A 10,938-nucleotide genomic window follows, 5' to 3' on the forward strand; every position below is an offset into this window, starting at 1 on the left:
TAACGAGAGTAATCTAACGAAAATTGTAGTAGAATCAAATACGAACGCATGGATATAACAATTGTTAAGATTTGAGATCATATGAAGAAGTTACGGTGTTCAAAATACAAGACCTAAACACCAAGCAATCGAGACCACATTGACCATAAGCATGAACAACCCTAAATTCCTCATTAATAATTGTCCTATGTAGGATGTCATAACAAAAACCTAAAGAAAACGTTCATAAGTACTAAATGTGGACAAAAACAAAAATGATTTATTTTGCAACAAAAAATATATTAAGGACTAGATGTGTAAGAAAATATTAAGGACTAAATGTGTACAAAGTGAGAAATATATTACCCTATTAAGTTATTTTTCTAGGCTTACCTAGAGTAGTCGATCATAAAGACTAAATGTGTACAGTTAAACAAGTTGAAGGGGAAAATCTTGACGGAAAAAAAACTCAGTGACCAAATGTATACAAATCGAAAAATATATTACCCATATAAGTCATTATCCCCTGGATTAACTGTTTGAAAATCACATGCATATATTTGTACAAGACAATCAATTCTCATGGGTTCACCATCCCGATTGAAAGCATTAAACCCACGAAACCGTTGAACACACTCAAGCTAGGTACCGTTTCCCGGCGGTACCCCCGGTACCACCTATCCCATTTCCAAATCGCTTTTAAACTTCGTCATGTCTTAATAAGTTATCTCAACACACAAATAGTTTATCAAAAAGCTAGTTTGTAAATTGTTATAAAGTATAAACAAATTTTGTAGGATAAACACTAGATTGCAACAAGCTTAAAGAGTAAGTTTATAAGCTAGTATAATAGCATTTACACGCCCAATCACAATTACTAAATTACAATAACCTCAAAAATTAGGTATTTTATAAGCCAACATATACACGCCATATATCGAGGGTTCATATAACAGAACATCAAAACTTGGGTGTTTAATCCGACAAATTCAACTACTTTTATCTATTTTGTCATAATTCTTATCATTGACATGAGTTATATTTTGCTTATAACTAGTAATTGAGTCCATGCTTTTCCGCAAGTTTTTACGTGTTTTTGTTGCATATTAGGAAAGTAGAGGAAGGAAAATCGTATTATATATACTATGGGGACGAGGAGGAATAAAACGGAAGTTTACAAAATAAGGGTTGTAAGTGACATTTTACAAGGTTGAAGGTGGAGGGGTGAAAACAATATTTTAAAAAGTAAAGGGATGAAAAATATCATTTTACAAAATGAAAGGGTTGCAAGTGATGGATTATACGAAGGTTAGAAATTAAACTTAAATTTCATGCATTAATATAGTTGTACATTATGCCTTACTAATTGTACCTTTAGCTAATTCTCTCACATAAGAAAATTTAGATTTTAATTATATTTATTTGCAATTATGTGAGATATAACAAATGGTTAGAATTTTAAAAGTAAAAATAAAACGGGTCAATTGGGTTTCATGTTGTACGAAGTATATTCAAACATATCAAGTTGCTAATTGTTTTATAAATGCTTATTTTATTTCTCTTTTTATTTAATAGTATGCTTATAATAGTATTTTAAATGTTTTATATGATAGTATGCTTTTAGTAGTATTTAAATGCTAATTATATATAACATTAGAACTTATTTAGTTTGATATGAGCAATTGAGCATGTTTGGAATTGGTAACATGTTCAATTAAAAGATTTACTGAAAAATGAAAATCACATATTTGTGTAAAAATAATGGAAAAGTTAACAATAAGGAAGGAAAAATATTTGCGGTGAAGGTGGATCGAACACCTGACCTTCAGATCTTCAGTCTGACGCTCTCCCAACTGAGCTATCCCCGCTTTGTGCTATGTTTTACTATCTGTAATACTATATTGTAACTATTTGTCACCATCATCATCAATTGCTCAAGTAGCGGATAGATAAAACAAAGACGCCCAAGCCCCAAAGTTTGTTCAGAACTATATTTGGCCACCCATATACAATTATCAGGCATTAGAGTTAACAAAATTAAAATAGATGAAAGGTGGGAGTTTGTTCGAAGTATATTACAAGGGATGTTTATATCCATGCATTGTTTGGTATGTTGTTTTTACTAAATCACATATTTTATTTTGAGAGAAGTATAATATAATTCTTATATGGAATAATGATTTATAAAAATATTAAATTAAATAATCTTAAACTTGTACGGATCCACAAAATCACATTATTAATTACAAAAGCACACATCGCTAAAACCTCTATTTTACAATGTTTAGATGCCCATTCTATTTGATGGATGAAAAACAACAATGTTTACGAAACTTGTGTTTATGGAAGAAAACCATTAATGACAAGAAAAATTAAATTTTCAATTTTTGGAACCCTAAAATATATGTTTTTTAGATTATAGATAACTAAATGTATATTTTAAAAATACAACCCTCAAAACAAACTCCTTGATTCTCAAGGACTTTTAACGAAGAAAAACCCAGCTGAAATTAAAGAGTTAATAGAAGATTTTTCAAAGCATTTGCGTCAGTATCATAATCATCGACATGTGGGAACTAAAGGAATTGGGAATGATACTTCTGAAGACATGGCGACTGTGTTAGTTATGTTGAATAATATGTACAGAAGAATGACAAAGATGGATCAATCTATACATACTATTCGTGTGGGTTGTGAAAGATGCAATGAACCACATTTAACAAAAGATTTCCATTTGGACGATAACGGGAATAAGAAAGCTCAAGTATGTTACTCAAGTAGAGACAAATACGATGAAGATTGGAGGAAGCCAAAGAAAGAATGGTTGCCTTATGATGAATAAAAAAAGAAAAAGGAAGAAAAATTTAGGCAAACAGGTCGAGGAATCTACCAAAAAGAGTAACCACAGCCTGAAAAGAAAATTGATATAGAGTCCATGCTTAATAAATTCATGGAGGCTTCAGAAAAACGACATGATGAGATTGATGCAATAATAAAATGATGGGTTTTGAGCATTACAACATTCCTATGTGCACATATAACCCTAATTGCTTTGGACCTAGGTTTTTCTCAAGTTATACATGCAAATTAATTTTCCAAAGCAAGAACCCTAATTCTAAGATATAAAATTGAAATATAATCATATTAGGGTTAGATGAGTATCTTTATTGTTAGCTAGTAGTAACAAGCAATCCTTACTTCAATTCCTTGACCTTCAAAAGCCTAGTGCCCCAAGCGTTGCACCTATAATGGAGTCACAAACACCACAAACAAAGAATGATGAAGAGAGATTAAGAAATCAGCTAGGGTTCTCTTAGGAATCAAGTAGTCGATTTCTAGAGGCTAAGGGTTCCTTATATACTTGTAGTTGCTAGGGTTTTAAGTGGAAACCCTAATCTGATTGCTTAACCCTTAAGCAGCCCATGGAAACCTTCCAGAAGGCCCCCTTGGACGAAATCTTCTATGGGCTTCCCATAGATTTCGTCTGACCCTTCCAAAGTGATCCAACAACCCATTTTGCAACTATTAATGATTTGCAAAACCAGTCCCCTTACTTTTAATCAGTTTCTTTTAATCCCAAAATTAATTTCTGATTAATACTAATTAAATAATATGATTTCTCAATTAATATATTACACTTATAATATATTAATAAACCATTAATTAACCTCTTTCTCCAAAAATCATTATGTCCAATTGCTACGGTGAAGGCAACCTAAAAGGACCATGTTACAATCAAATCAAGTACATATCACTTATATTTATGGGCTTGGACACCAAATCCAAAAGTCTCCCACTTGGATAAGTCTAATAACTATAACTGCAAGTACGACTTCAAAATCTGACTAGCAATCGTAACTCTCAAAAGCCATTGTCGAACTCTAACCTAGTCAATGACGCGTCCTTTAGATAAGGGATCATATAATCCTCCGTTCTACGAGATATCGTGTGGACAAATACATGGAACAAAATAATTCTCAATGTCCAACAATTTGTTTCCTGATTTCTGATTTGTCCGACATAGAACTTAATTGAATACATCAATTTTGTCCTGACCGGGCCCGACACATAAGTCAACACAAAATCATCGAAGGGCCCAAGATATCGCTTTTATCCTCTTAGGATAAAAGGAACAGATAAACTTTGACTTATATGCTTGTACTATTTACTCGTCAAATCATACACAATAACACGTTTTATAACATCAAGTTACTGATGCGTTTACGCATTATCAATGCACAACCAACTTATAAACAACAACTCATATATCTCAGTTTAAGATTATACGATATTATCGTCTCACAATCACTCGCTAAAAATTCAATGAAGTGATTCACATGAGCGTGGGTTTAACCCAATACTCAAATATTATTTCAGAAGTACTCATGAACGTTGCAGTAAACCTTTGCTACGTTTAAGCACTTAGACAATCTACAAAATAAATTCATGATAGTCTAACCTCATAAATTACTTCCAAATTATGATTGACTATGGATAATTTGAACAATATAGTTATTCTAGAAGTAAAACATGAAAAAGTAAACAATAGTAAACAATCGACACAATATAGTAAATAATACTTATATATAAATCTCCTCTATATAATAACCAAATGTCAATTACATTTATCTATTACAAGTTTCTAAACATCTATTTATTCACTAAAACTAATATCGTCCTTTAGACCAATGCTCCTCGCATGTTGAACGTACTTAATCATACTCAGACCCTTTGTAAAGGGATCCGCATGATTATCTTCTGACGATACCCTCTTTACCACGAGGAGTCCTTCTTCTACCCATTGTCTGATAAAGTGGTATTTTCTGTCGATATTTTTTGATCTGCCATGATCCCTTTGTTCCTTAGTTAAGGCAACCGCTCTTTCGTTATCACATAAAATCTCCAGAGGCTCCTTTATGGATGGTACAACTCCAAGGTCTCCAATGAAATTCTTCAACCATATCGCCTCCTTCGACGCTTTGCTCCCTGCTATGTACTCTAATTCACACATTGAATCGGCCAAGCACACCTGCTTGGAACTTTTCCAAGTACCTGCTCCTCTATTTAGGATAAACACCCATCTCGACTGAGAGCGGAAGTTATCTCTGTCGGTCTGAAAACTGGCGTCACTATACACTGTCACTCTCAAGTCATCACTCCCACCAACTATAAGGACCCAGTCCTTAGTCCTTCGTAGGTACTTAAGAATGTTCTTAACTACTGTCCAATGAGCTCTACGCGGGTTCTCTTGATATCAACTAACCATGCTCAACACAAAAGCCACATCAGGGCGAGTACATGTCATAGCATACATGATCGAGCCAATGGAGGTAGCATATGACACTCAACTCATTTCCGCTATCTTGGCATCCGTACTCGGACTCTGACTCTTAGTCAGCTTGGTATTGCTATAGGTTAGCATTTCCCCCTTCTTGGAATTCTTCATGCTAAAAAGTTTCAACACCTTGTCCAAGTAAGTACTTTAACTAAGTCCTATTAGTCTTTTACTCATGTTTCTTAAAATCCTTATCCCCATAATGTAAGCAGCTTCCCCTAGATCCTTCATAGCGAAACACTTCCCAAGCCAGGACTTAACCTCCTGCAAGGTCGGGACGTCATTTCCTATGAGAAGTATATCATCAACATACAAAACTAGGAAGGTAACTATACTCCCACTATCCTTGACATACACAGAGGACTAATCCCCACGTCTAGAGAAACCAAACTCTTTGACTTTCTCATCGAAGCAAAGATTCTATCTGCGATATGATCGTTTTAATCCATAAATGGATTTCTCAAGTTTGCACACTCTATTAGGATATTTAGCAATCACAAAACTCTCTGGATGACACATGTAAACATCTTCAGCCAACTTCCCATTAAGGAAAGCGGTTTTTGACATCCATCTGCCAAATTTCATAATCATGAAATGCAGCGATTACTAACATAAACCTAATAGACTTGATCTTCGACACTAGTGAGAAGGTGTCATCATAGTCAACTCCCGGAGTGTGAGTAAATCCCTTCGCAACCAGTTGTGCCATGAACGTATGCACATTACCATCCATGTCGGTCTTCTTCTTGAAGATCCATTTGCACCCAACTGTCTTCCGGCCTGTTAAATTGTTAACCAAGTTCCAAACTTGATTCTCATACATGGAATGGATCTCGTTGTCCATTTCCTCTTTCTATTTTGTAAACTTGGGGCCCTCCATGGTTTCCTTATAATTAGTAGGCTCATCCAAATTTACCAGCATACTATCACTGATAAATGTATCACCTTCCGTAGTAATATGAAAACCATAAAACTCTGGTGCCATTCTAAATCGAGAGGAACGTATCAGAGGTAATGACTCGTTAATCGGTTCAACAAGAATCTCTTCCCCAGGTTGAGTGCTAGCGTTAGAGGTTCCTTCATTGCTTGAATCTTGAAGCTCTTCAAGATGAATTTTCCTCCTACTGTCCTCTTGGCATATGAGTTTTCTTTCGCGGAAAACCCATCTCCTTGCTACGAAGACCACGTTATCACTAGGTCTATAGAAAAGATATCCAAAAGATTTATGTGGGTATCCAATGAAAATATACCGCTCACAGTGAGGCATAAGCTTGTTGTGAGTCTTTCATTTTACGAAAGCTTCACAACCACAAACCCTGATATGTGCCAACGAGGGAACCTTTCCTGTCCACATTTCGTGAGGTGTTTTTTAAACCTTCTTAGTTAGGACTAGATTAAGGATATGGGTGGAAGTCTCTAAGGCATATCTCCAGAATGAGATAGGTAGCAAAGCTCGACTCATCATGGAACGAACCATGTCCAACTAGGAAACCCTAATCTGATTGCTTAAGCCCTAAGAAGCCCATGGACTCCTTTAGAATACCTCTTCGACGAATTCCTTATGGGCTTCCCATAGAATTCGTCCAACCTATATTCCAAGGTGATCCATAGCCCGGTTGTAATTATCTTATAATGACAAATTCAGTCCCCTAAGTTTAATTAGCCACAAAATTAATTCTTAATTAATTATTGACTAATATTAATTAAACAATATGATTTCTCCTTTAATATATTATTCTTATAATATATTAATAAATCATAATTAAACCTTTCTCTTTCCATAATTCATCCTACAAGTTGCTATGGTGAAGGCAGCCCAAATGGACCATGCTCATAATCGGGTCAAGTACATACCAAAATAGTTATGGACTTAGACACTAATCCAACAGTCTCCCACTTGGATAAGTCTAATAACTATTATGCATAACTTCAAAACCTGATCAGCAATCATAGCTTTCAAAAGCCGTGGTCAACTCTGGTCATATCAAATATGCATGTCCTTTAGATAAGGAATCATATATTCCTCCATTCTCAAGATATCGTATAGACACGAGACATGGATTTAAATCATTCTCTTTGTCTATGTATTGTTTCCTGACATCCGATTTATGAAGACTGAAAATAGACTACAATTGAACACATCAACTTAGTCTCGGCTTGGCCAAGCTCTTAGGGTGTCATCACTAAATCATCGAGGGGCCCACATATATCGCTTTTATCCCTCTTTGGGTAAAAGGAATGGATAAACTTCGACTCAAATGTTCGCTTGCTCTTACTCATCAAATCACACACAGCAATATGTTTTATAACACCAAGTTACTGGTGCGTTTACATATTATCAATGTGCAACCGAATCGTAATTACAACTCACACATCTCGGCTTCAAGAATATACAATATTATCATCTCACCATCACTCGTAATAAATCCATGAAGTGATTCAAGTGAGTGTGGGTTTAATCCAATACTCTAATCTTATTAAAGCACTCATGAACTCTGCAACAAACTTTTTCTATGTCTAAACACTTTAGATAATCTACAGACGGATCCATGACAGTCTTGCTTCATACCTACTTCCAATGTATGATCGACTGTGAATGTTCGAATAACCTTGTTATTCTGGAATTCAAAATATGTAAAGTGAAACACGACGATAATACTTAATCCTTTATGGTCCCAAACTTTTGAGTATAAATAAAACACCTTTTATTTAATCACCATATTGATTACTCATTATTCATTGTTTAATGTTCCAGATAATCAACTTGACACTTGAATTATACTAACAATTGTCCCATGCTCCAAGCATGCACACTTTGTTTACTTATGGTCCATACTTTGTGAAATAGATCAATTGAAAACTTTTCCGATGATGCTCATTTCACAATTCCTTATCCTCATTATTAGTGTAAGAATACAAAATTCTTGCCGCTATTAGAATATGTTAGATTCTAACATTTTATGCAACGATCCTTTCGTGAAGTCACATCACAAAAGTCACAAAGACTCGGCTAATGAAATCACAAATTACTCTATCAGAAGTTGTTACAAAACAATTCTATAGATGTGATGTCTCTCACTCAAAGTACATTCCTTTGAACATCCTTTTTGCATAAAATTTTCTAATCTAGACATAAAATTCTTAATATCTAACTCTTATTATGGAAACATTTCCATATTTTTCATATGACAACATATTCTAAATAGAATCTTATCTATTCATAATAATGTCGATATGGCCCATCCAGTACTATACTTCCAACTACTCACAAGCGACCAATCATCAGTGAACTTTGGATTGTCCTTTGATAGTTGTTTAATTATTTTTGTCAAAACCGATTCTAGTCCCTTTTCCCTCTTAATGCACTAGGCATTTGGAAATTTTTAAAATGGTCAAATAGTACAGTATATGCAATCGATCCTATACCCGAAGAGGGATGCTGTAATCATAATCGAACTATGAAGAGGGATGCTGTAATCATAATCAAATTTTGAGAATGCACTGTGTATCCTTGATTTAATTTATTAAAATTTCTCGATCTAAGCTTTTAGATTTTGAAACGAAGTATAATATTCTCTCCCTTAATTATATCAAAAACAACTTTTCAACCCCTGTAACTTTGCAAAGTGAAAATTTGTTTTCTATAATTAATATTGCTAACCTGCAACATTTAAAATAATAATCATGCTCCCACTAATATGATGATTATCTCTTTTAGCATAACACTTATGCTCCCACTAGCTTTGATATGTATTCAGAAAACAACTGAACTACTAGAAAAACAATGATTATTGAATTTATTAAGTACAAATTTCTGATACTTGATGCTTTGATAAACCTTTATCTAAGCTTCTTAACCTCACACACCTTTCCTTAGATAGCTTGAATGTGTGTCTGAACAATTCAGAACTTATAGCAATAAGTCCCAAATTTTTAGACTAATTTCCAAATCTCACAATTCGAACTATGAAAAAGAATGCCGTAATCATAATCGAATTTGAGAATACAGTATTCAGAAATGCTATCTCCTTAAAATCTCTTTCAGTGAAAGCATTTCCTCACAATCATTTTCATGAATGGGGTGAAACCTTATGACATTTAGATTTATCTGGTGTGTGTGTGTGTGTGTTCCTATCCAAACCATATGGACTGAACTTGTTTATTCTTGATTTCTTGCCTTATGGTAGCACGAATGCCCACCATTGCTTCCATGTTATCAAGAAGCTCACCCCTTCCTATCAATGTAATTTCCATTGATAGGGTGCCTTTCCTTTATGCAATTCAATTGAGAACTCATAGAACTCATATTTCATAGTTGAGTTAATCTAGAATGGCACAAAAACAAAATTATGTCAACACGATAGGTCGCAAACCTCAAGTCGTGTGCTAGTGATTAACTATTGGTTTATTCTTGATTTGTTCTTGAACTTTTCAAGACCATTTAGAATTCACTGACCTCTTGACATATATGATTCTCTTGTCAAGGAACTATCCTTGTCAAAACAAATATTTAAGAGTTAGTGTGAAATTCTATCAAGACTAACACTTCACTTAATTGGTTCTAGTTGGTCTTTGTCTTCTTCAAGACATCACAACTTACCAATTTTAAATGTACAAGAATAAGAACCGTTCCTTATTCCACATTTTAAAAGTGTTATAAACCTACAAGGTGTGTTACTGAATCTCATAATCTTAACTCTAAGAATCGATATTGGAACGAAGTATGATTGACTTCTTGATTTAACCATTTTAACAATTTTCAATTCCTCTTATCGGTCAGACAAATGCACTAAGACTCACTTAGAGGATGAATTTGAGATATGGTTCTTAATCATTAAGACGATCATAAAACATGATAAAAGGTACTCTCCTTTCTTCTTAGAATGGAGAAACTTTTATCTTTCTACCTTACTGATCCTTCTTATTCGTCCTGCCTTTCATTGAGACCTTTCTAATGATGCAGAATTATACTTAAACTTGTAAGAATAACCATATTCACCAAGCTTTTGGCAAATCATACCGAAGAATACTACTTCTACAAGCTGTAGTGCTGCCCGATCATCTGATGATCAAGTAAGAGTGTAGTCATTTTCTTCTAACACATAAATATTAAGTATTTGCTATGAAATATGTGTTATGTGTATAATATATTATTGCTTATTTGAGAAGGTTGTGGAATGGATGAATTATATAAGTTTTAATGAGTTAAACTGTGTATGTATTTTGTATCTACGAATATGCTGGGTAGAACATGGGTAGATGAGGTTTTTGGTAGGTGATAAAAGATAAGTTGGATAATGAGATAAAAGGGTGAGGAGGTTAGTTTTAGATCCGGGAGTATGGATCAGATCAGGAGGTTAGTTTTAGATCTGGGAGTATGGATCAGATCAGGAGGTTAGTTTTAGATCTGGGAGTATGGATCAGATCAGGGGGTTAGTTTTAGATCCGGGAGTACGGATTATGTATTTTTGAACTATGTGTTCATCCGATAAGGTATCATGTGCATAGTCCCTTTCATGTACATGATGTTAATACATGTATTGGTTAAAGTGTTAAATATATATATATATATATATATATATATATATATATATATATATATATATATGTGTGTGTGAAGTATT

At 34.0% G+C, this 10,938-nt stretch overlaps 1 non-coding gene across 1 annotated transcript; it reads right to left on the bottom strand.

Annotated features, from left to right (window-relative positions):
* Positions 1-1,774: 1,774 nt before the first annotated feature.
* TRNAF-GAA (transfer RNA phenylalanine (anticodon GAA)) lies at positions 1,775-1,847 on the bottom strand. The gene has a single exon. It is a non-coding gene; the product is annotated as a tRNA-Phe (tRNA).
* Positions 1,848-10,938: the final 9,091 nt, after the last annotated feature.

This window comes from Lactuca saligna, chromosome 9 (genome assembly GCF_052625555.1).
Source record: "Lactuca saligna cultivar CGN05327 chromosome 9, ASM5262555v1, whole genome shotgun sequence".
Lineage (NCBI taxonomy): Eukaryota > Viridiplantae > Streptophyta > Magnoliopsida > Asterales > Asteraceae > Lactuca > Lactuca saligna.